The following is a 27,224-nucleotide window of genomic DNA, read 5'->3' as shown; positions in this document are numbered from 1 at the left end:
TATATATTTTGTCTCTACAGAACATCTGTATTTATTCTAGCTACTCTTCAAGAGTTCAATATTTACAGGTAGCTAGTGGCTACCATATTGGACAACACAGCTGTAGAGAAAGGATGGGCAATAGATACAAAGGTGGATTCCATCTCGAGTTTGAGCCAGTCACTCATTAGCTAACTTCAAGAAAATTACTTAACTTCTCTATGAGTTTTGGGAATAATAATAGTAACTACTGTGTAGAGTTAATATAAGAATTGATGAGACAATCCATGAAGTGAGTATTCAATAAACCTTTTATATAGGAATCCTGAAAAAGTATAGCTAGTGATCTTACTATAATTTAACCAATTAATTTCATTATCCATGGGCTTCCCCCTTAATCTTGTCACTATTTTCCCTAAGAATGAATTATTTAGAAGATAATAACTGCTGTCATGCTTTGGCCTCTCATAGAGGCCATTGCCTAGATAACCAAAGCAACATGGAATCATGTACCTCTTTGTTATTTCTATAAATTGATGATGGTCCTTTTCTATGACTCATGTTGGGCCTCTTCTAGTAAAGGTCTGCACTATTTTCCTGTGGCCTGTTGGACAATATATTCCAAACATAGTTCCTCCAAACGGTGGATGGGAATGTAGAGGGAATCATAGGTTCTTAGCATAGCTACTTTCTTTGCTCGGGGGCTGCCATGATACTTTGTATAGGTTATTTAGGAAAGATTTAAGCCAATTTTGCCTCTCTTCTCAACTTCTAATATTCCAGCCTGAAACAGAGACAATTGAAGAGTATAGCACAACTTTCTGAGCCTGAGAGCTTGCTTCTCATGCTAATTCAAGTGTGTGTGCATCAGTGCTTCTGCCAGAGGAAGGGAGAGACCCACTGAGAAAGCCCATGTGGGAGATGCAAATGAAGAAGTCTCCCTTTGGTTGACCTTGGGGGTGGATTGTATTCCTTAAAGCAGAAGGATTCTGGCTGCACACATAGCCTTTGCACTTAGAGAGTGTGACAGAGGCTGATGCAAATGCTACATTAAAGGCAAGCACCCTTGCTGACCAACATCTCCGGGCACATTGCACTTAAACGGCATAACTAGGAACCCACTATTGAATTCAGAGGTCACACTAAAGCACGCATTCCTAATGGTTGCCACTTCTCTACATCCGCTCTGGAGTATTGAAAATTGGGCGTTAGCCTCCAATATTTTATATTGTGAGTGTAAACAGTCTTGTTTTTAAGGGTAATTATAAGTAGAAAATCATGGCCAGCACTATCTGCTTTTCATTGCGTTCGTATATTATTGTGATCTCTTTTTTTTTAATTTTTTTATGTTTATTCATTTTTGAAAGACAGAAAGACAGACCGCAAGCAGGGGTGGGGCAGGGAGAGAGGGGGACACAGAATCTGAAGCAGGATCCAAGCTCCGAGCTGTCAGCACAGAGCCTGATGCGGGGCTCGAACTCACAAACCGCGAGATCATGACCTGAACCAAAGTCGGATGCTCAACCGACTGAGCCACCCAGGTGCCCCTATTGTGATCTTTTTATTGTCATTGTATTTGGTGCTGAAAACACCTATAAATTTACCTGCGGCCACACCAGTCCTTTGTTCCCCTTCATGTAGGAAAGGTGTCCTATTCCAGTCAAATCTCCCCAGGTGACTGCCCCTCTCTCCTCAGTCCTCAACTCTGATCACTCTTGACTGGCTCCTTCATATCTATTCTTATAGCTACTTGAGTTCCTTCTCATCTTAAAAAACAACAACAAAGCCTTGCTGGACCCCACATCCTCTCCAGTTGTTGCCTGATCTCTGTCTTCCCTAGCATGGCCCAGATACTTGAGGAGCTGACATCACTTGCTGCATCACTTCCCCCACCCACACCCTCCTCAAGTCCCTGTCATCTGTCTCCCTTCTGGCCATTGAAACCACACCTCTCTCACTGGATTGGCAATGTGCTCCTTGTACTAAATCCAGCCAAAGGGGAACCCACTTGATCCCCCCTTCTCATGTGACCTCTCTCCAGTGTTTCATGCTGTTGTCTCTTCCCACCACCGTCGAATCATTTTTTCCGTGATTTGTGACACAACTCTATTTTGTGGGGTTTTCTCCTCCCATGTCTTTATGTCACTAGGCCTTCTTCTGTCCCTCCCCAGAATGTGCTTTCCTCCTCTATTTTTCTCATGCATTGGGTCCCATGGTTTCAATGGAATTTGAAAACCAATAATTCACACCCTATATTTTGACCTCAGGTCTTTCTTCTGGCTTCCAGTCATACCTCCAATTTTTCACTAGACACTTTCACTCAGATGTCCCAATGGGCACCTCAAACTAAGCAGGTCCCAAACATAGGACATCACTATAAGGTTACCATATGTTCTTCTGTCCAAATTAGGCCACTTTTGAATGTGAAAATGGTACATTCCAAACACTTAAGCCACAATAACAGGTATAAACCCAAACCATCCCAGGCAAGTCGGGAAGTGTGTCTAGGGTCGACTTCATTAGGTACGACAGGTGAAGCCCAGTGACCATGATACTTTTAGGGGTCCATGTCAATGTTTTAATTTAATTAAAAAAAATTTTTTTTAACATTTATTTATTTTTGAGAGACAGAGCACAAGCGGGGGAGGGGGAGAGAGAAAATGAGACACAGAATCCAAAGCAGGCTCCAGGCCCTGAGCTGTCAGCACAGAGCCTGACGTGGGACTCAAACCCACCATCTGTAAGATCATGACCTGAGCTGAAGTCAGACACCCAACCGACTGAGCCACCCAGGCACCCCTCAATGTTTTAATTTTAATTGTGTTTAATATCAGAGGAAAAAGAAACGTAATAAAGGTATTTACAAACACAAAATATAATAATAAATACATATAGTAGTAATAAAATATAGTACAACAAATATAATAATGTAATAATGAATCTAGCCTAGATTATATGTCTTTAATTTTTTTTAATGTTTATTTATTTTTGAGAGAGAGAGACAGAGTGTGAGCAGGGGAGGGGCAGAGAGAGAGGGAGACACAGAATCTGAAGCAGGCTCCAGGCTTTGAGCTGTCAGCACAGAGCCCGACACGGGGCATGAACTCACGAACTGCAAGATCATGACCTGAGCTGAAGTCGGACGTTTAACCGACTAAGCCACCCAGGTGCCCCGATTATATCTGTCTTTATACCAATGCAATCTTAAAATATCATTTTGATTTTTTTTTTTAATGGAGGAAGAAGCTCCAGTATCTGAGGGACCTCAGAAATCATTGCTTCCTGTCCTGCTTTCTTCATCTCACAGACTGGCCTCCTCCTCATCCACTCAAAAGACCCCAAGCTGGACACCTGGGTTTCATCCTTGCCTGCCCTCCACCTTCATCCCTGCCTTTCCATGCCCACACCTCTTACCAGAAGGGTCCCTGTGACTTAGGTCTTCCCTAAGTTCAGTTTCCATGAAAGAAGTCTGTCCCCCAGGTGTCTTTATCCCAGGTCAGTCAGCATATCAAAGAGCATACTTTTGCCAAACATGTTCCCATTTTTCTTGTTGTCTTCCTTGATCTTTCCTCCTCTCCCTCCTTCACAGCTTTTGGTGTCCTACTGAGCAGAGACATGTTTACCACACATGTTTACCACACAACCACCACTGGCTTGAGGCCCCTGCCCCCAACCCCACCTCCTCTCTCCCATGGAATGTCAAGGAGAGCTTCTCTCACCTCAGGATTCCTGCTGTGGTGTTTGGGGCTGGAAGGCTCATCCCTAAGCCTTTAAATTCTTTGTCAGAGAGAACAAATATGGCTCAATCACCAAAGCAGCCTCACGTTTCTAGATTATTCTTAATGTTTGCTTTTGAGAGGAATTGCAGCTTAGAGCATGTTGATTTTATCTTTAATGCTGTGAATAATGAGAATGAGATTTCTCTACGGTGCCTGGGTGTTGCCTGCATGGAGGGTTACACAACACGATCACTGAGCCTCCTCTGTTACCATGTTGTATCTGGTGAGTTAGCATCTGCTCCATAGATTGGACCGATGAGGCAAGATGAGGGGAGGCAGGAAGACAGGGAAAGGTTTCCCTTACCAAAATAGGCTTCCTCAACCAGCATTGCTCTACAGACGTCTAACTGATAATGATTTTGCTATCCTAGTTTTGAAATCTTCTTTCATCCACAAATGAGCATAGCACTGAAGAAAAGTTAAAAAGAAATAGACACATACAAACACACACCCCGCATCTTGGGTTAGCAATAGATCCCATATTTTAAAATTCTAGAACATTGAAGGTTCCCAAATACCATGTGCAACATACTAAATATGAGTCCGTAACATGAAGCATAAAAAATAGGTCAATAGGCCCTTAGTCTGTTAAAAATCAGGAGCACATTGGTGCCTACCAGCATAAGTCAATGCACATAATTAAAACACATCAATTTCATTAGAAGGATGGGCCTTACTCAGAAAAAATGTCCATAGAAAGCCACAAAATTTATCTATAGACTCATAGACTCACGATTTACTAATTAACTAACCTATCCTTTCTCTACTATTCTCAACTTTTGACACTTTTACCTTTATTCAGATATAATGTACAGTTATCAGCCTTTTCTCATAAAATGATTTATTTTTATAATAAAAATTAGGCTAGTATAAGGGGATACACATGTATAATTCAGTGTCCATCATTCAGTGTATTCAACTCTAGGAGGCTGGCCCGTGCTGTCCTTCATCCCAGCTCCACTCCCAATTTTTGATGATTCAGAAACCATAAGAATCTCCTCAGGGCTTCCCCAGTGCTGCCCTCACACAGAGCTCAAGGCAGGAATGAGCCAGCCATGCCAGCCATGATGGGTTTGACTAGTAATGTCTGCCGTGAGAAGTCGTGGGGGGCTAGGAGTGGAAACCACGATGGATTTGACTAGTAATACCTGCCATGGGAAGTGGTGGGGGGTTAGGGGTGGAAGCTCAAGTGTGCTGCTTTGTTACATTCTCTGGGATCAGAATATTTGGGGAGACGACCCAAAATTTGGGAAAGAAGAGAAATAAGAATGCTTTCGGAGATTGTAATTTAGAAACAACATAGGACAGACGGAGGCAAAGTCACTTTCAACAGACTTGGCCTCTGGTTTAATCAGAAGTCTGGTTGCCCAGCGATGGAGCAGCACAAGTGGGGAGGATTCCTCCAGGCACTTTGCAGGGGACGGGTCAGCACAGCCTGAGAGAACTTGATCCAAAGGACCCAGCTCCCTATAATCATCGGCTCACAGCCTGATTCCATCACGTATGAGATGTCTGGTTTTCTTTACACTAAGATTTTTAACATTTTCAAATTAAGGAATGTCTCATGATCTCTTATACTTTTGATATAGCATTTTTGTCTAAGAAGTTATTACACTGATGCTGTATTTTAAAACCAGTGATCTCTCTGAATAGATGACTCTAACAAGCATCTTATTCCCCTTGCTATAAATCTGTATTTACAAACATAGGTTCTAATTGTAAATTGTATTTCATGTAACTCTGCCTGTGTCAGTTTTTTTTCAAGCTTTCAAGAGATTTAAAAAAATCTCTCTTTCCCTAAATATTAAAATGTTACTATCCCTCACTTTTATATTCTCCCCACCCTGTGAAAATCTCCCTATCCTCTCATTGAATAAGGAGAGTTTATGGAGTTTTACATTCTCAAGTTTGATTGCAAAAAAAAATGCCTTTATTTTTTATCTTCTATTATAATATTGTAAGTATAATAAAATTTATATTAAAATTGTACTATTAAATAGATTTTTAAAATTAGCCATGCAGAAACTCTCCCAACTGGAGAAGCATGGCCTACGGGCAAAGAATCTGTTGTTATTAAATTCAATTTAATATGTTGCCATTTAGGTGTTTACAAACCTTGTGAGTTTGGTAAATGTGAGTCTGTCTGGGAGAAAAGCTCTTCCCTATGAACTAACAGAATCACGGTAATCAAGTTCACAGAGACGGCAATGCTGGGAGCAGATCCTGGACGGAGGTAACAGCCCAAAGGTAGGCCCCCGTTGGGGCTGCTTGGCAGGGAAGCTGCCTGCCTCCTTTCTAGGGACCTGACGTCTCCAGAGGCCCAAGGACAATGCTTATGTATTTGTATCCTCTGATCATGACTTCTTTTCCTTCTCCAGATACTTCTACCCCATTAGGGCATTTCTTTTCATGCCCAAGGCAATTACCAGGTGTGTGTCTGAGCTGAGTTTTATTAGGGGAGCAAAAGCTATCTTTTCATAATTAAAATGCATCTGGGTCGTCTCTGAAGGTCTTCTGGAAGCCTAGGTTTCCAGGGTTCTGGCCTCCAGATAACTGGAGTTACAATTACATGATGATAATATGATTGTATTCCACTTTGTTAAAGGAAGAAAACCTAAGTCACCACTACTATATTGAGACTGGTGTCTTAAGTGCTGTGGAATGATCCCAAAAGGCCAGGGAGGGCATTCCTTTGTTTCATCAGTGAGATTGAATAGTGTGATGCTTGAAAACATGCATGTTGGTGCCACACTCCCTGGGCTCAGATCCCAATTCTGTCACTTTTACTGGGTTGGGCAAAGTTACTTAACCTCTCTGTGCCTTGCTTTGGCTGTTTGTAAAGGGTAGGTCACAGGGTGCCCTCTCCTTCCATAGCTGGGGCTGTCATGGGGATTAACTGAGCTAGTATATATTATGTGTTTAGTCTGCCATCTGATGAACCCAATGTGAGTCTTTCCTATTGTTATTATTTCCGTGGGATTCAGAGAGCGCGCGCACACGCCACCCCCCCCCACACACACACACACACGATCTATGGCACTGGTTCCGTCTTTAAAACACATAGACACCACCCGGGGATCTTTGTTCCCCCCAAGTTTTATTGAGATATAATTGATGTGTATACAGCACTATGTAAGTTTCAGGTGCACAGCATAGTGATGGAGCTTATATGCATCATAAAATGATTACTACAATAAGTTTAGTTAACATCCATCATTTCATATGAAATGTAGTTTCTACCTTTTGTCTACCTTCGTTCAATCCCCCTCCTGCCACCCTCTGCTTCTGATAACTACAAATCTGATTGCTTTTCCTATGAGTTTGGGTTTGCTTGGACTTTTTTTCTTTCTTAGATTTTCCCATATAAGTGACCTCATACAGTATATGTCTCTCTCTGCCTGACCATTTCACTTAATATAATGCCTTCAAGGTCCATCCGAGTTGTTGCAAATGCCTGGGAATCTGAAGTCTGGGGACCACAGATTCTGATCCAGTAGGCCCGCGGCGATCTGAGACCGTGCAGTCATTGCCTGTCCATAGACCACATTTTGAGTTGTAGAGGCCTGGAGCAGATGAAAAACAATGTGTACAGAAAATATTAAGAATGGAAAATGCACATGGCCCCAGTTATAATCACTCCATGTCTACTGGCAAGTTCTCAGAGCTGGTGGGGAGAGGGGAGGATTCAGTTCTGTCCTGACACTGCCATTGACCACCTGCATGTCGTATCACTCGGGCCTGCCACTTAAGTGCATTGTATTTCATTTTCCCCGTCTTCCAAATGGGGATAATAATACTTGCTCTCCCTACTTCACAGGGTTGTTGTAAGGGTCAAATGAGAAAATGTATGTGAAAGCTCTTTGAAAAATTAAAAGTGCTGCCCAATTGTAGAGGGATCAATAGTGGCAGAAGGAGGGGCTGGCTGAGTGATGTTTGGCTGGCAACGGAGAGCTCCCCAGAAGAGTAAATTCTGAGCTAGGGTTTGAAGGAGGCAGCAAGAGAGGCCGGTTCACTGTTTTTCCAATTGGGAAGTAACTGCGAATGCAGAAAACAGCACAAAGACAGAGGCAAATCCGTCCAATTGTGTGTAGCCATGCATGCATGAGAACCACAAAAGCTAAGGGGCTTCCTCAGGGGAAGGTCCATCCTGAAGAATTAATGGGCTATTAGGTTTTTTAAAAATAGAGGACAAAAGCATAAAAGAGAAGGTAGAACACTGCATCTGAAATCTCCACTGAAACCTTTTGAGTTGATGCAAAGACAAAAGAGGAATTCTTTTACGAAGTATTTTCAATGTTGCTCATTTAGCAAACAGGCCCCACCATCTGCCAGGCACAATGTACAGAGGAAGCCTCCACGCACCTGCCCACTGGTCACTGGCTCCGCTGGGCCTTGATGCTACTAGGAATTAGTTTGTGTCTGCACCAAAGGCTTGATCCCAGAATTGCATGGGAAGCTCCGGCTTTACGTCTTTGCCATCTTGGTCACTTGCCTTCTACTTCTGTCAGGGCCAGCTCAGAAGGAACTGTGCTTAGTTTAAGGCCCTCCTCTCATGGTCTTGAAATTCCTAACAATTTTGAACAAAGGACGCTGCACTGTCATTTTGCATTGGGCCCCTCCTCTTCTTACCAGCTTCCTACTGCTGACCTTCCCGCCAACATTTTCCGTTTGCCTTCTAGAACACCATTTTGTGATAAGTTGTCTCATTGATGGTTCTCAATTGACTACCCATCAGTATCATCTGATGCATTTTAAATAACACAAATATTTAAGTTCCACCCCTACATATTAGACTAGAATTTCTGGAGCTGGGTCCTAGGCATGCACGGTGAAGGTATACATAGGATTCTAATGTGCATCCATTCCAGGGCTGAGAATAAGTGTTCTGTCTGCAGAAAGCATTCTCTACCTTCTGGCTTTAAAAGAAACTTGGCTGTTCACCATGGACGTGGCTTTATTTATTTATTTATTTATTTATTTATTTATTTTGCAGTCCTTTCAAGTAGAGACTGCTCATTCTTTTTTTTTTTTTTTTTTAATTTTTTTTTTCAACGTTTATTTATTTTTGGGACAGAGAGAGACAGAGCATGAACGGGGGAGGGGCAGAGAGAGAGGGAGACACAGAATCGGAAACAGGCTCCAGGCTCCAAGCCATCAGCCCAGAGCCCGACGCGGGGCTCGAACTCACGGACCGCGAGATCATGACCTGGCTGAAGTCGGACGCTTAACCGACTGCGCCACCCAGGCGCCCCTAGAGACTGCTCATTCTTGACCCCTCTATACACCCTGGCACCAGAAGGTCAGTGTCGTCTCATCCCCCAAATGTTGCAAATACACCATTACTTCTCTGTTGTTTCCCTTTGAGAACCTTGCTCTTTTTTGATATTCCACAGATGTTTCTGTTACCAAAGGCCACCCCCACTCCACTAGTCATCATCTGCACTCTGCGGACATGCACTCTCATGCCTAACTCTGCCGCCATCCGGCACTTTTCTGCTTTGAAAATCGTGGGCTGATCTTGACCTCGTTCTGTGTCCTCTCTCAGCCCTTGTTCCTACCGTGCCTATTCTTTCACCCAAATAAGGCAATGCTCACAGTTTCTGGGGATTAGAAGGTGAACATATCTTTTGGGGAGAACCATTCAGTTCTCTACACCAACCGACGATTCTGCAGATTGGAAGCACACAAAATCAGCAGCTTCTTCAACCTGTCCTGTTACTTGTTCACAAAGAACTCGTGTCCCCACTCCTTTCAGTGGCTATTCTGAACACCCCCAAACACCCCCTCACACCCAACCATTCCTACCTCTCTCACAGCAGATGAGCTGAGTTTTCCTTCGCTTAGAAAATTGAAGTGATCAGGTTGCTTTTCCACCAGCTTCTTCAAAACACACTCATTCTCTTTCCTTCTGGTCCCAAGAGTGGTTTCCCCTTCCTCTCTTTCAAAGCCCACACCTCGCATGAGCTCTGAGTCCATCCCTCCCACTTCTTTGGAGACCTTATTCCATGAGGAATACCAACTTTCTCACTAATGTTTTTAACCTTTCCTTCTTAACTATTCCCTTCTACTCAGATTATAACAGTCTTTAGTCTCTACCATCTTTAAACAAACAAATACTTTACTTCGTACTATCTTTTTTGCCTTTGAATCCAGAAGATTTCACACTTTTTAACTTCAATTTACAGTAAAAAAACAAAAAAACAAAAAACCAAAAAAACACACATTTCATGTTGGGACTCAATACACACATAAATATAACTGGAATGAAAATTTCTTGAAATAATACTTGCCCTTAATATGTGCCAAATATTTAATTCTATCTTAATCTACTCTATTCTTTCTTTCTTTCTTTGAATTCAAGTTAGTTAACACACAGTGTCCCCAGTGATTCATCTCTTACATATGACACCCAGTGCTCACCCCAACAAGTGCCCTCCTTCATGCCCGTCACCCATTTAGCCCATCCTATCCCCCCCAACTCCCTCCAGCAACCCTTAGTTTATTCTCTGTATTTAAGAGTCTTGGCTTCCCTCTCCTTTTTTATTTTTCCATCACTTCCCCTATGTTCATCTACTCTATTCTATTACATTCTTTACTGTTGTGTTTTTTTTAATGCTGGTTGCAACTCACTAAGTTTATTTCCTATCCCACTAAGAACTGTGCCCCACATTTTGGAAATCACTGATCTAAACTCTCTGGCCTGTTTAAACACATACTCTTTACTTCACTTCCTGTGCATCTGTCCACTCACTGAAATGCATCCTCAGTCTCTATTATGACAATGAAAGTACTCGTGTTAGCATTTATCACTCTAGTATTTTAAGTAGCTAGTATGTGTTAGCACACCAACAGGTCTAATTGATATCTTTCTCTTCTCTTACTTAGTCCCTCAAAGCATTTGGGGCGGATGCTCAATGGTACCATTCTCTGGCCAAGTCTTTCCCTCCTTGGCCACTAGAGACCTTTGAACCCTGAGTTCTTATCTTAGGCACTGAGCGTTTCTCCTCGGTTAACTCCTGGGGTCCTCTTTCCTGCTGTGATCGTAAACTGTTGCTGCTTCCCAGAATTTCATCTTCAAGTCATTGCTCTTCTAACATACTTGTCCTGGGAGTTATCCACTCTGTGGTTTTACGCGGCACCTGTTTGTTGGTTGTTCTGAGTCTGGGTCTGCACTTAACCCCTCTTCCTTGAGTATCTGGCACTATCAATATCTCCACGGGCACTTTGCACACATTATACCCAAACCTGAACTGTTTATTCTGGGGAAATCATGTGTTCTGTAACCTGGGTTGGCAACAATTGTTTTTCCTAACCAATAATTCCACTTTTTCGTAGGCCTGATGATACCAAGATTTCTTGTAGACCACCTTCTCTTATAACACCCATTTGTCAAAGAGTAAATTTATTTTTTTTTTAAATTTTTTTTCAACGTTTATTTATTTTGGGGACAGAGAGAGACAGAGCATGAACGGGGGAGGGGCAGAGAGAGAGGGAGACACAGAATTGGAAACAGGCTCCAGGCTCTGAGCCATCAGCCCAGAGCCCGATGCGGGGCTCAAACTCACGGACCGTGAGATCGTGACCTGGCTGAAGTCCGTCACTTAACCGACTGCGCCACCCAGGCGCCCCGACAAAGAGTAAATTTAAAAATAGGCATTACTATTCCTGATCCACAATGGTGAAGGCGATTCCTTATTGTTATATTACAGAATATGCTATCCAAATCTGAATTATGATGTCATGCTCCAAGCCAAAGTATGAGCATTATGATGTTATTGATATAAAACCACTAAGAATCTAGTATTCCACCCAGCCTGATTAAGGACCGTAAGTCCAGGATGACACCTGCATTCCTCATCAAGTTTTACAAATGCCAGGGGCCTCCTTTACCCAGAGTCCCAGGCCTGTTCTGATAGATAATAATGAGGGACAATTTCATGTATCTGTCTAGTCCATGGGAGAGGGCAAATTGGTCCATGCAAATGAGCCATTAAATCATGGACTTATTTGCACAGCAATAGACCATCATGAAGATTAGAGTGACCCCCATCCATTAATTTTTCTTTTTCTCTATTTTGGTTATCTTTCCCCACTCAGGTGCAGGAAATTTGGATCAATGCCAATTTGTTTAATTGGATTTTTAAAAGAAGCACAAAAAAATATCAAGCAGCCTTTTTAAGCTCTTTTAGTGAGCTCAACAAGGGCCAATTCAATTAAGCGAATTGCTTTAAAAAAATAAGCTACCAACTCCACATAACGTCTTCCCTACTTCAGAGATAGTGTACGCGAAGGTTTACGCAGGACACATTTTTCCAGCTGAATACCAACTTCTCAAAACTGGGGATTTACAAGGAAAATGCTGACAGGAACCTCAGCTATGGTTGCAAAAAGAGTGGAACTCTAATGCAGCAGGGCCGTAATGACAGCAGTCAGGGGACAATGCGATACCAGCCTGGACGCTTACCTATGGCTGTGACCTGGTTCACTTGTGCCCTCAGTAGGGCACTCTTGTTCAAATTGTCTGCAGTCTTTCGTCCCCTTAAATAAATACACATGTAAACTCGAAACCCTGCGTGGGCAGAAGGTGGCATGGTTTTCTCTTTCCCTTTGTTTGCCACCTCCCCTCTTGCCTACCATTTCACAAGCAGGAACCCAGAGCTGTATTTTCTTCTGAGCGGTAATATGTAACCAGAACAAACAGAGGGCATAGGAAAGGTGGAGAAAAGTTAGATATATAAGCAAGAAAAAGTGAGCTATTGATTTTATTGACTGGTCTGTTAACTTCTGACATTGCAATAAAGTCTTATTTATTTGTATACAGAAGACTCAATTACATAGATACATATCATTTTAACAACTGGGTTATTTACAGGAGAATTGCTGCTTCATAAATAATATAGACCTGGGATTTCTCAAGCTGATGTTTAGCCATTGTTACCTAAGGAAGCGGCAATGGGCATCCATATAACCTCCGTGCAGTCATTAGATCTGCATTCCCATAGGCTAGGGAGAAGAAAGGGTTGTGGGCAGAGGAGCAAGAATGAACTAAGGATAGGCATTTTGGTCCAGCTAAAATTTACAGTAAATAATCTTGGGGTGAACAGATCCCACGCCAAGCCACTGAATTCTTATTCCTTTTGCCAGCACAGGGAAGCTGTCACTGGAGATATTTGGCTTAAAGGATCCACGTCTTGCAACTTCCTTTTCAATCGTATGAGCCATTACAATTATATTCCAGGCTTTATATATTATTTTTTTTCTTCCAGCCTTTATATTGTTAAACATGAAGAGTCTGTCTCAAAGGAAGTTTTATAGGAATAGGATCAAGTATTCCCAAACATCTTCTCTTAACAGGGAAACTAGTGGAGATAGAGACATCCTGGGGAGGCCCCTTGTTGCCTAGAGTTTCCCCAGGGTTCCCCAGAGTCCCGTTCAGGGAGGTCTCCTGAAATAATTCTTTGTTTAACCATTCATCTAATGCACAGAAGGCCAGGGGATCATGCCTGGTGACCATTTTGTAAATATTTGTTGGGAATGAGTGAACTAATTAAATAATGAGGAGAAGCAGGACAACACAGTATTATTTTTATGTGTCCCCAGCATCTTGCAAAATACCCTCCACCTGGCAAGAATGTAATATCATGAACAGTGAATTATCAAAGAGTTGTTTGGCATCACCGTTTTCAGATGAGGTGGCTAGAGTTCATGGTCTTGACCTCAGAGGCTCCCAAGGGTAGCTCCCCTGCAGGACAAGAACCAGAGAGCAAGTACAGGGAAAGGGCAGCTGAAGAAAATGCAAACGTATCTTGGCTATTGTGAATGATACCACAATAAACATAGGACAGAATCTCATTGAGATCCTGATTTCAATTCTGTTCCATAGATACCCAAGATGGAGATCATTGGATCCTATGGCATTGTATTCTTAATTTTAGGGGGAGGAATTCTTTATTGTTTTCCCAGAAGCTGTACCATTTTACATTCATACCAACAGTGCACAGGGGTTCCAGTTTCTCCACATCCTCCCCAACATTTGTTACCTTTTTTTTTTTTATAATAGCTGTGCTAACAGGAAGATGATATCTTATTGTCTACACTAGCCAAGATGTGGAAACAACTGAAATGTCTAGCTGTGAATAAATGAATAAAGAAAATGTGATGTATACATAAAATGGAATACTATGTAACCTTACAAAAGAAGGAGGGGCACTTGGGTGGCTCAGTCAGTTAAGCGTCCAACTTTGGCTCAGGTCATGATGTCACAGCCCTGAGTTAGAGCCCCATGTTGGGCTCTGTGCTGACAGCTCAGAGCCTGGAGCCTGCTTTGGATTCTGTATCTCCCTCTCTCTCTGCCCCTTCTCTGCTCATGCTCTGTCTCTCTCTCTCTCTCTTTAAATAAAAATTTTTTAAAAACTTTAAAAAAAGAGAGAAGGAAATCCTGCCATATGCAACATGGATGAACCTGAAGGATGATATGCTAAGTGAAATAAACTAGTCACAGAATGACAAACACTGCACAATTCCACTTATATGAAGTATAATATTATATGATTAGTCAACCTCATAAAACCAGACTGCAGAATGGTGGTTGCCAGGAGTTGGGGGGAGGGGGAGAGGGGAGTTGCTGTTTGATGGGTATCATGTTCTAGTAACACAAGATGAATAAATTCTGTAAGTACAACATTGTGCCTATAGTTAACAATACTATATTGTGCCCTTAAAAATTTGTTGAGAGTGTGGATCTCATGTTAAGTGTTCTTACCACCGTAATAAAATAATGAAATAAAGTGAAGTACATGGGGCACCTGGGTGACTCAGTCGGTCAAGCGTTTGACTCTTGATTTCATCCCAGGTCATGATCTCTCGGTGGTGAGCTGGAGCCCCACATCCGGCTCTGTGCTGGGGATAGAGCCTGCTTGGGATTCTCTCTCCGTCTCTCTTTCTTTGTCTCTCTCTCTGTGTCTCTCTCTCCTTCTGCCCCTCCCCCCACTCTTTCTCAAAGGAAGTTTTATAGGAATAGGATGAAGTATTGATCTCTCTCTCAAAAAATTAAATAAACAAACAAACAAACTTAAAATAAGATAAAAAATACAAACAGAATCAGGCTGGACTCTAAGCAATCATTTGCCACTTGCTTACTCACGAGGGCTGTCATCACCTCCCTTGTGGCTTGCCCTACCTGGTCCTTATGTATTTATTTGGTCTTTATTTTTGGAGTCCCCTTGTACACACCTCTGTGCTTATGCTCTACTTAGAAGCCAAGATGTACTTAGAATCTCATTCAGACACCACCCCAGCCTGTGTATAGATTCTTAGGCACAAGTGAGCCATTTTTGGCCAAAGCCAAAACACAGACACACTGCCCTGAAAACCATACGTCCAGCTCCCCCATATTTTATTTTATTTGTTTTTTAAGTAGGCTTCACACCCAGGGCGGGGCCCAATGTGGGGCCCAAACTCACATCCCTGAGATCAAGACCTAGACTGATATCAAGAGTCAGGTACTTAACCAGCTGAGCCACCGTAGCACCCCACTTCTCCAATATTTTAATGTGATACCTTAAAAGGAAAATTTCGGAATAAAAATTGGGATGTGCATTATAATCAGTGGCAGGCATGTCATGGTTTACTCGGGAGCTTTTTTCTTTCTTAGTGAAACAGAAAACATTCATTAGATGTACATCAATGGAATTCTAGATTTGATGAAATCCCGCATATATTTTTAAATGGTTGCACACGCCTTCTTCCACTATTTCACCTTTCACTATTGTAGTTAGTAGTTTGCTCTGTTTCTTGTTTCAACCCTGCTCTCCCTATTCTCAAGTCAAATGTAAACTCAACAAGTAAATCTTAAAAGTATTTGGACTTAAAACCTTACAGTTATCATCTCAGTGCAAGTCAAGTTTGGAAGGCACAGTTTTACATTATGAGCTCTGACACGGATCCAAAAAGAAGTTAATATAACAAATAGAAATTGCTACGCATTTGATGCTGTCATGTAACAGAGTCTAAATAATGATAAAAAACAGTATGAACAAGTTCTGTGAAGCTTTTGTTCTATTTGACTTTAAGTGGAACACAATCTTCAGAACAAGAGGACAACGAAATAATGCTTTGCTAAAAGGATAAGAGAATATGACCTAAGTCTATTAGTGATATAACACTCTATGAATGCACTCAAGTTAATGGCATCTTTTAGCAATAGTACTTTTTCAATTACAGTAATGCTAAGAGATAAATAGACTAAGTGAGAGAAAAATGGTCATGGACCCATGAATTGGACTAGATGTTTGGCTGTTTGGTTTTTTACAACCAACTGTCAGGGGAAAAAAAAATCTAACCGACAATCTATTGATGGGGCATTCATTTGCATTTTTATATTCTGGATCTGCTTAATCTCATTACAGCTGCGATCTTTCGTTACCCAATCTCTGAAGAAGGTTTGGTAGCGTCTGGTAACTTGTGTATAATGAGCTAGACAGCATCCTTCTCTTCCCAGCACAGAGGCTCTGTTACCATAAGGGGTTGCTAACTAGGGGTGACGCTACAATTATGTGTGAGGCAGTTCCTCAGGGGTATTTCCTTCCTGTCCTCTGCTGAGGTCTAAATGACCCCACTTCCCACCAATCTTGAGTTGCACGCAAGAGCGATCGCAAATGCCACCCTTTCCAAGTATCTGCAGAAACACAGTTTTATTTCAGCTTTAAGAGATTTAAAATTTTTATTCCCCTTTTTTAAAGTGGCACTCTGGCTACTTTTGCAAAGGATGTGGTATTCTGAGAGTAAATAACTGAAATGGATCGTCCAGACTCTTATCTTCATGGATCCTCACAAATGGAAAAGCGAAGATGTGGTTATAGACGGAGGAAGTGTCAGGAAAATTGCCATAAATCACAAAGCTAGAATGTGGGGCTACATTTGGCATCGGTTTTGTTGTGTTTTAAACAGGATAAATATGCTTCCCTTTAAGAATGTAGGACCTGCTCTTCCTGCTGTGAACCTCTTTTTGCCAGGAGTCCTCCCACTGGGTTGCGGGATGGTGGGGGGTGGGGTTGTGGAGGGTTGTTACTGTGATGGAGCGTTCCTCTTGAATGTGTTCTTTTCCTGCCCCGACTTCTGTGAGCAAGGATATGATAGTCTACTGCAAGTGTCTGATGGAAATTAAGCATCTTCTGGTATATTTGTGCTTGTATGCCACCCAAGTAAAGTAAGGGAGGGAGGGAGGAAGGAGGGAAAGAAGAAAGGGAGGGGAGGAAGGAAGGGTAAAGGAAACAAGGAAGGGATGAGGGGAAGAGAGAGGAAGGGAAGGAGAAAAGAAGGAAGCAGGGAGGAAGGGAAGGAAGGACTTACAAACACAAAGCCAGTACTTCTCACACTTTACTGTGGGTGTAAATCACCCGGGGATTTTGTTACAACACGCAGGTTCTGGTTCAGTGGTCTCAGACCTGGATGCGCTGGGACCTGTGCGCCTTTCTAACAAGGTGTCTGGTGATGCCAAAGCTGCCGGCCCAGAGATCATGCCTTCAGCATGTAGACCCTAAACTAAGAATGCAGCTGTCCTGTAGCTCATGATGAACATTATTTTAAAGAATATGGGGGTGCTTAGTTCTTAGGAATTTGTCAGAGTCTGTCTGGGAGGAAATGGGGCACAGAAAAAGCTCACGTCTGGTGGGATCCACCCTTCACCCTCCTCTCATCCTGTGCCATTTCCATGCCTCCGTCACCCACTTTCCCAGATCTGGAACCTAGAGGTCTCCAGAGCCAAGTTCCACGAGGAAAATACCTGAAAAACATGGTTTCTGTCACGGCATTGGGGATTTATTATGTTCTATCTCCCTAAAACACTTGGCATTTGACATATAAGGTAGTGTAGCCTTGGAGTCTAACAGAACTGGGTTCAAATCCTGATGCTATCCCTCACTAACTGCGTGACCATAAGCGAGTTATTTAACCCGCCTAAACCTTAGTTTACACATCTGTAAAACGGGAATGATAATACTACTAATATAGGGGTTACTATAGAGATTAAATGAGAAAATTATATAAATTACAGAGCACAGTGGCTGGCCCACACTAAGTATTCAGTTAACGGTAGGTATTATGAGATATTTGAGTGGTAGATAGTCTAGCTGATCAAGACAAGGGCCTTCTATTGATCAGATGACCTGGGATATGGTTGCCTCTCTGTCACTTACTTGTTACGTGAGTAATAGTGAGTTAATCTCTGTAAAGTTTAGTTTCCTGTATAAATGGACACAATAATCATAAGCTTACCTTATAGGGTTATTGTAAGGGCTGATTAAACAGTATATATAAAGAAATTAATGTATTACTTAGCACATAGAACTTTATAGATATAAAGAAAATTATATTGGTGTCTCTAGAAAAAAGAATTGAGGGAAAAGAGGAATTAGTTATTCCAAGAAGAAAAATTTTCAGAGTGTTTGTCAGACATAGTCTGTTTCTGGAGGAGTGTAGGCAGAGACATCCTGATCCTCAAACCCTACCATGTCAATGAGAAACTCCCCAATGCTCTGTGACCGACTAGTGTCCCCTAATGTTAAACAGACACTTCACAGATAATGGGAAAAAAACGCAACGCAGTGAATTTTTCATTAAACTAAATTTTTTCTATTTAAAAGATTGTCTTTTAAATGTAAACACACCCTTCAGGGTGAGAGAAGGGCATTCAAATGCCTTTGTTATCTGATAATGACAGCTCATGGCAGTTCTGAAAGGTATTTTTGCTTGGCAAAATGAAATGTTGAGATCTTTCTGTTCACACAATTATTAACGTGCTCCTTCAATTTGACTGCTGTGTGAAATCTCAGAGTCTGGGTAAGTCAGTGGTTGGTGACCACCCAACCACCTGATCTTTGCCATCACAAATGCGACCACTGCAGATGGACGACCACAAGTTTCTGCACTGGGCGTCTCCGAGATCTTGTAGCATTCATGTTTTGTCAGAAGCGACTGTACCCAGAGGCCATCATTTCCACTCGAAATAATGGTTTATTCTGTTGTAGCTCATGGTGAAATCATATTCAGAACATTAGATAAGCAGCCTCCTTGCTGCTGAAGGGTTGTGCCGAGTTCAGGCCTCTGGAAGGCATCTAGGGTCTCAGAGGAGGAGTGTGGGATGATCTACCCTTGTGGTATCCATGAAACTTCAGTCTGGAGCCAGGATGTTGGGCCTATGTGATAATGACACAGCAATTTCTGTCTCTTTTAATTTTTTTTAACGTTTTATTCATTTTTTGAGATAGAGAGAGACAGTGTGTGAGCAGGGGAGGGGCAGAGAGAGAGGGAGACACAGAATCCGAAGCAGGCTCCAGGCTCTGAGCTGTCAGCACAGGGCCTGACACGGGGCTCAAACCCACAAACCACCAGATCATGACCTGAGCCGAAGTCGGTTGCCTAACCGACTGAGCCACCCAGGTACCCCGTGACACAGCAATTTCTATTTGCCGCCCCCCTTCCCCTTCAGGCTTGGGTTTCCAGGTATCTATGTGGGGCTGCTCAGCTAAGAGCCTCAATACACTGACACAGTTTAAGATCTCCTGATGAGACTTTTGGTGGGGCAGCCCCACAGGCCTGTAAGGCCACAGAGAAGCTTTGCAGGTATTAGAAAACAAACCCACATATTGCTAGAAAAGGCTGGAGGATGAGATATTGCAACAAGAACTACACCGGCCTCTACCCCACACCACCTGAATGGCACAGCACTACAGCACAGGTGATAGGCGAGAAAAAGTACACTAGCTTCCCCCCCTTTTGCCTCTTCCCACTCCAGAACACACATGAACACACATGGGCATGTGCATGTACACACACACACACACATTTTCACCTAAGCTTGTACCAAAAATTTGAGGCACAGTATTTAACAGCTTTGACCATTTTTTCAAGCACATTTATGGTCAGTTCTTAGACATTCTTGCATATTGTACCATGGGTAGCTAATGTGGGAGAACTTTAACACGAGGCCCATCACATTGCCCTGGAGTATTTAGATCATGTCCCCTTGTTGTCAAGCTTGATGATGGTCCAGTGGCCAGTCAGAAGGGAAAGGCTGTGGTTTTTGTTCGTGAAAGCACAACACTGTTAGAAAGCTAGGTCTACAGCTGAGGAAAGACACAGAACATCTTTTTTCTTAAGTTTATTTATTTTGAGAGAGAGAGAGAGAGAGAGAGTGAGTGCACTTGAGCAAGGGAGGGGCAGACAGAGAGGGAGAGAGAGAATCCCAAATAAGATCCACGCCCAGTACAGAGACCAACATGGGGCCCGAACTCACGAACCATGAGATCGTGACCTGAGCCAAAATCAAGAGTCAAGACACTTAACCGACTGAGCCACCCAGGTGCCCTGACATGTGACATCTTCTATATGATTTCCCTTTGGGATTCATACCCTGACTTTCCATTTTAAGCATAGGTAACTAGGAAGTCATAGAAAACAAAACAATGCTTCCTCTTAATTTTCTATCAAATAGTATATTTATGTGGTGATTGGTAGTGATGTATAGCAGATGAATGGATGATTTGTAAGTTCAATTTCCTGTTGGGGAAAGAGACCGTATCTAAATTCCTCTGTAGGCACAAATGCTATTTTCAGAATTTGTATTGATTTGGAAAAAAAAAATAGCTCCCCATTGTAGGTTTAGGTGCCACTTTCAAAATTTGGGGACCCTTAATAAGGAAGTCCCTTGATAGAAAACCAGCAAGCCAAAATTGTGTGGAAACTGAGTCAGTGGCAGCTGACAGTGAGCCAAGGGCAGGGAACGCTTCATGGGCCTGGTATCTTCTGTAGGCACACAGGGCTCTGAACCCAGCAGAGTCCCGAATGTGCATATTAGCACTCCAAGGTCACTGTCTTCCAATTCTTAATAATTTATCTTTGAAATTGTGTCTTGTAAGCAAAGTCCGATGGGACAACAAAAGCATGTGGGTGGGGGTTTGAGCCTCTGGAGGTCCAGCTGCTATCTCCTCACTTCCTCAGGACCTGTTCCATGCCCCTCGTGCCCCAGGACCTCTGGAAGCCTGACTATGGCTGTCACTTTCTCCTTTATGCCTTTCTTGGAAGCCTGGGTCAGGTGTAGCAAGGGTCACGTGCTCAGGGTAGGACTGACCAGAGGCTTCAGACTACCCCCGATCGAGGTGTTTAGCTCATGCCAGCAAGGAGGTTGCAATCCCTTGGGTCCACCCATATGCCATGGATTGAAACACCAACATGCATGGATATTTTCATACCCACACATATATACATACAGGCTAAAGAGCTGGCCTCCTGGAGATGCAAAGGTGAGTTAGAAAAAGACTTCTCCCTGGAAGAACTGCTCTTCTTGTGGAACCCGTACCCCAAAGTTCTCTGTATGCCAGTAGTAAGTCATGGAATTTTGCTTAGGTGTGTTTGATGACTCTCTCTCTCTCTTTTTTCCTCTTTTTTCTGGGAGGAAGCATTTATAGAAGTTGAGAACTTTACTGGCCTGGATATCACAGGAGTTCAGCTTTGCTTTTATTAGATGGTAAGAAAACAAATGATAAGCAACTGTTGGGAAAAGATGGGAGGGAGATTTAGTAAATTCCAAGAGAGGAAGAAAACATGTCTTTGAAGTATTCTACAGCATGGATAGACTAAGTCTACGTGCAGAACGGAAGCAATTTTTCAATACTTTTGGTAGATATTACAAAAACATCTTCAAGATAATCAAGTCCAAATAAGGGACTTATAGGATTTCTCGTTATGCTTTATCGAGATATCTCAAATCTCCCTTTGACTTCCCATGCACATGTGCAATTTTTAAATAAATATCAGCATTGAGGACCACTGAGCACCTAGACCCCTCCCTCAAAGAAAACTGAATTTCCCTTCACTGAAGGCCTGGGAAGTCACCTACTAGAAAAGTAAAGAAATTCACTTTTCACATGAATGTCATCAGACCTTCTCTGTTCTCCAGGCCTCAATGAGTGGAGTTGTAAGTACTTATCAACAGGACCCGGAAAAACATACAAACCCTTATGTGAACGAATGAACAGTTACTTTTCAAGTGTGTCTTATTACTTTAGAGTCTCCAGTTTCACCAGGGGTCTGGCTAGGGTTCTGTACATAAATATGTGTGTGGCCAATATCCTAAAGGAATCCTGACTGGCCACCACAGTGGCAAACAGTGGCAGTGGCTCTAAAAAAGATTTTTATAGACACCTCCACTCCTTCCTTGGCATTTGGTGATCTTGAAGAAATTGAAAGGAAAGTTTCATTTAGAGAAACCTCTGCCCTGCTTAGTGGGGTTCACATGCTCAACATGAAATAATAATGCATTCAACAATCCATCTTATAATAAGCAACCTTTGCATCACCTCACTTGCTGGTGAAAACTGCAAACAGTGGTTAAGGGAGGTCTGAACACCAGAAAAAGCTGAGAGATCCCTGTGACCTTCATGCAATTATGTCTATGCTAATGCATAGAGGACAGAAGCCCAAACCCTCTCTCTGAAGAAACCCATTTGTTAAAAATGCATTGGTCGCTAACAAGAGAATCTTATGCCCTGAACATGAGAAGAAGGCCCACCAGGTGGGAGAAAGTGGAACTGGTTTATTTTGGATGAACAATTTGTATTTGCAACCCTAGTTCCTTCTCAGTCCATCCTGACCTTGTATCCTCTTTGCAAAGCGAATGGGGTAAGGCTCCAGAAAAGACCACACCCTCTCAGGATTAAAGGTGGTTGGTTGTTTCTTAAAATTACGTATTTGCAAAAGCCAACTCCCAAAAGGGCTGGGGGGCTGGGAGCATTTAATACACCAGTGGAATGTCCCCCTTTTTACTTACAGAGTAACTGAGAGGTGCCAAGCCTTGGCTTGTCTTATTTAATGAAAATGCATCGTACCCAAAAAAGAAAAAGAAGGAAAAGGAGGAGGAGGAGAAGAGGAAGAGGAAGAGGAAAAGGAAGAAGGAGAAGAAGGAGGAGGAGGAAGGGGAGGAGGGGGAGGAAGGGGAGTAGGGAAGAGGAAGAGAATTTGCAAAAGAAAACTAACCTGCTATGAGGAACACAGTGCCGGTCATTCAGGAGCTCACAGCTTGAGCTGGGTGGGAGCATGGAGCTTGCAAGGCTGTCCCCTGAGGAAGGGGCCAAAGGGAGGAGACCAGGATCTGGGTGTCCCCCTCTCAGTTCTGTGGACAGTCTGGTCCCTCCAGAGCAGAGAGATCTGCAGACAGCCTTGCAAATTTCAGACGTGAGATTGACACCCGGAAGATGGTGTTGAATGAACCAGTGCTCTGGCAAGCAAACATCTTAACAGTTAAAAATAAGTTTTATCTTAGCATAACTCCTAATCAGTCTTTCAATGTCTTCACCATTTATGACCTTTCCTTTCCATAGCAGACTTATGCTAGGGATCCCTGTATATACAGAGAACTGACTCCTATTGTATAGCTATTTAGAATTTTATATTATGATCCCTTTAAAATCCGTTTTTACACTCCTTGGACTACCTGTGAACAAATCATAATTACAAAATAGATGTATCTGAGATGATTCTTCCCCTTGCTAAGCTAGAAGCCAACCAGAATAAGATGGAAGAATCTTCCAGGTGAAGACACTTGGCAGGCAAGGAGGCAATGCCAGCTGATGCTACTCTGCTATTCACAGAACTAATCATGTATGGTTCCTCAGTGGAAGGAGATTCAGACTTGCGTGGGCAGCATCGACAGCACTGTTGTCCCACGCCCCACCCCGTGGTCCTCAATCACTGGTGGGTTTTATAAAACGCACATGGGAGCCACCGCCACCCCTGGGCTATTTCATCCATCGCCTCATGAGCAATGTGCACCCCTGTGTCCGAGAAATTCCACGAACCCAAGATTCTCAGCCTGGAACCCAAGTTCCTCAGCCAGGAACTACTGGTCTAAGCCCTGGTCTGAGAATTTGAAAGCTGTTTGCCAGTATTGTTTTGCCGTATTTTCTGATCACGTTATCATGGACTGAAGGACGTGTTATATGTAAAAATCTAGCTTCGTAGGCTCTTAAAGTTCAGTAGCAAACATTCACCAAATGGTACGGAGTACACAGTTAGGGTAGCATGGGGGAGAATGTGGATTGCCCAAATAGGGACTGGAGTAGGTATTGAGTTGACTCGGGGCAGGTGAATGTTATGGGCAAATTGAATAATATTAAATACATTAAATTACAAATTGAAGCTTATTAAATAATAGTAGTCAACAGAATTAGCACGTATGTGACAAACATGCACTGTTCCAAGAAATTTACAAATACATGTGCTCATTTAGTCCTTACAACAGCAACCCTATGAGGGAGGCCCTGTTATTATTTTGAACTTTTACAGGAGATAGCTGATGCATAAAAAAGTTGGAAAACAAGTCTAAGTTCACATACCTGGTTAAGTGGCAGAGGTAAACCCAGGCAGAGTTTAAAATTTAAAAGAGCCCTTGCTTGAAACCTGTACACCAAACTGCTTTTTCTTTTTAAAATTATATTTATTTTATTATTTTATTTTAGAGAGAGAAAGTGGGGGAGAGGGGCAGAGCGGGGAAAACAGAAAGACTCTTAAGCAGGCTCCATGCTCAGCATGGCACCCAACACAGGACTTGATCCCACGACCACGGGAGCACGACCTTAGCTGAAATTAAGAGTCCGACACTCAACCAGCTGAACCACCCAGGCACCCTACACCAAACTGCTTTTTGTATCTAAATTGGAATTGAGATGGACTTTGCCAATAAGCTAATAATTTAAAGATATTTCCAAGGTTTATACTAACCACTAGTAAATAGTCAGGTGGATGCCAATGCCTATCTTATAGGAATTCTACTGCCCCCAAATTAAAAGCCAAATCTCTCTTTCCACTGATTGCATTCAATCGATGCAAATGACACGCCTGCATCAGGGCCTGGGTGTGCAGTAGTGAGTCTGCTCTGTTGAAGCTCGCAGGCACTGCCTGAAAAGTGCAGGCTACTAAATTCAGAACAGGTCACAGAGAGCTTTCTGGATATCCTTGATCTCCAAGAGAGGTAGCATGTTTCCTAGGATCCTGATCGGAGGAACCTGCCCAGCTTGTTTAAGTTCATGTTTTCACGTCCCTGGCCGTGGAAATAGGTGACCTCAAATCTCTGCTAACGCGTGGCTAAGTGCTGCTTCAAATCTCTTAGAAACCCTTCGCCAGTGTCATCTATTCATTCTGACTGCTGGATTCCCCCCTCTGGCTCCGATAAGGCCCCCAATTTGGGAACTGCCTTCCGACCAGACAGATGAGTTTATGGTCCTACAAGGTTAAGCATGATACATGTGTTTCGGGAAAATGGAGATGCGCATTAAGAAGAAACATTACTTTCTGATCCAAGCAGGAGAGCATACATAATCTCCTCTAAAGCCTGTGAAAGACTTCATTTTACACATGAAATTGTGTGGAATTGCCCTGTACTGCGCTGAACATGGTTTCTGAGAATAACCAGCCTCAAAACAAGCTGCCGTGTGCTGGTGAGGGCCTCCAGCAATAAAGAATAAAATGTAAGCAAATGTAATCGGTGTAAAGTTACGGGCAGCAAGCACACTGTGTTGATGACACAATGCCTGGATGGGCCAGATCCTAAACCTTACGACGGCATATCATTACAAACAGGGTCCAAAAGTGAGCCTGGTTCGCGTGAAAGAAATTTGAGGCAGGAGGGCCTGACACAGTATAGAATTTTTTTTTTTTTTTAATTAAGACATACACACGTTTTTATTGTGGAAAAGGGGGCTTTCTCCTTTCCTTTGTTTTGTAAAACTTTCCTTTCTCTGTCTGGCGTAAAAATCCATGCCCGGTGAGTATGAGGAAACCACCCCAAATTTTAAAGTGTCTTCAAAAACTACACCAAAGTGGATTTTTAGCTGTTTGAGAACATACCTAAGTGACCAAACACCACACTTAGGGAGCTGGGTTTGGTCAATAAAAGTCCATAAAGCTCTACTGAGAATTTTATGGTGAAATTGGACTTAGTTCTACAAGAACAGAACATATGAGATTCACCCCGCATAGTGCACAGTTTAAAGTGCCCTGCTACTCAAGCATAATGAGTAAATCGCATATAAAAAATTTAGAAGAAAGGTCTCCTGCACATTATGAGGAAATTGTTGGCATCTTATGATGGGTCATCTTACCCTTGTTATTAAATGACAGCGATCATTAAAATGCCAAACATATTTTGACAGAATTCACTTTATAAAATGTCAGCAAGTCTGTGTTTTTATTAGTTTGTTCCAAATCAATTTAGGAATTTCAATAGAACGCTTGTACGTATTCCCCAAGCAATGTCCATTCCTGACTTTCTGCACAAAAAAAATATTACAAATTAATCAGATTTTCAGAGTTCTGCATAATGGCTTTGCACATTTATTGCTTAATCCTATTATAAAATGTGGTTATGATTGACACCTCACAGTGGAGATAGAAGTCAATTGAATAATATGTAGCAGTCAATTTTATTTGTAGCTTAATGTGCTGGAGTATTTTTTTCCCACATTTCCATTATTTATAAGTCTGTCCCTTTGGAGAATATATAGAAGAATTTGTTTTAAATGAGCCAATAATACCTTCTTTAAAATTTATAAGCGTGACAGAATCATCTTTTTTTCTTGGTCGTCCACGGCCTGCCAGTAAACAGGGTTTGAATTGTCTTTTCCAATTGCTATTCATAGGACAAACATCAGGAAAGAGGATCTCGTTAAGGGTGGCTTGGAATTGGATTTCAACCACCAAGAAAACAAAAGTTACCAAGTAAAACCCTTCAAAAATTGCTGCTAGCTTTATTTATTTATTTTTTGTTTTGTTTTGCTTACTTATTCATCTATTTATTGTTACTGCCGCTGCGCTCCTGCTCCGGTCTGTCCTGAAACAATGGCCAGAAGCACAGACAGAGATGTTGTACTGTTTAAGAAGGTCTTGGGGCGCCTGGGTGGCGCAGTCGGTTAAGCGTCCGACTTCAGCCAGGTCACGATCTCGCGGACCGTGAGCTCGAGCCCCGCGTCGGGCTCTGGGCTGATGGTTCAGAGCCTGGAGCCTGTTTCCGATTCTGTGTCTCCCTCTCTCTCTACCCCTCCCCCGTTCATGCTCTGTCTCTCTCTGTCCCAAAAATAAAAAAATAAACATTGAAAAAAAAATTTAAAAAAAAGAAGGTCTGGGGGCGCCCGGGTGGCTCAGTCAGTTAAGCGTCGACTTGAGCTCAGGTCATGATCTCACTGTTCATGAGTTCGAACCCCATGTCCAGCTCTGTGCTGACAACTCAGAGCCTGGAGCCTGCTTCGGATTCTGTGTCTCCCTCTCTGCCCCTCCACTGCTCGCACTCTGTCTCTTTCTCTCTCAAAAATAAACATTTAAAAACAATTAAAAAAAAAACAAAAAACAAGGTTTGAAAGACTTGCTCTTTTGGTGGCATTTCATTTTTCATGCTTTGGAGTCCAACAGGATTCCAAG

The 27,224-nt window shown here is 42.5% G+C and overlaps 1 protein-coding gene across 1 annotated transcript in view; it reads left to right on the top strand.

Moving 5' to 3' along the window:
- Positions 1 to 27,224, top strand: part of POU6F2 (POU class 6 homeobox 2) — a 491,184-nt gene that overhangs the window by 200,804 nt on the left and 263,156 nt on the right. The gene's annotated exons all lie outside the window — the stretch shown is intronic.

This window comes from Prionailurus viverrinus, chromosome A2 (assembly GCF_022837055.1).
Source record: "Prionailurus viverrinus isolate Anna chromosome A2, UM_Priviv_1.0, whole genome shotgun sequence".
Lineage (NCBI taxonomy): Eukaryota > Metazoa > Chordata > Mammalia > Carnivora > Felidae > Prionailurus > Prionailurus viverrinus.
The sequence above is the reverse complement of the archived record's forward strand: the minus strand, read 5'-3'. Positions and strand labels throughout refer to the sequence as shown.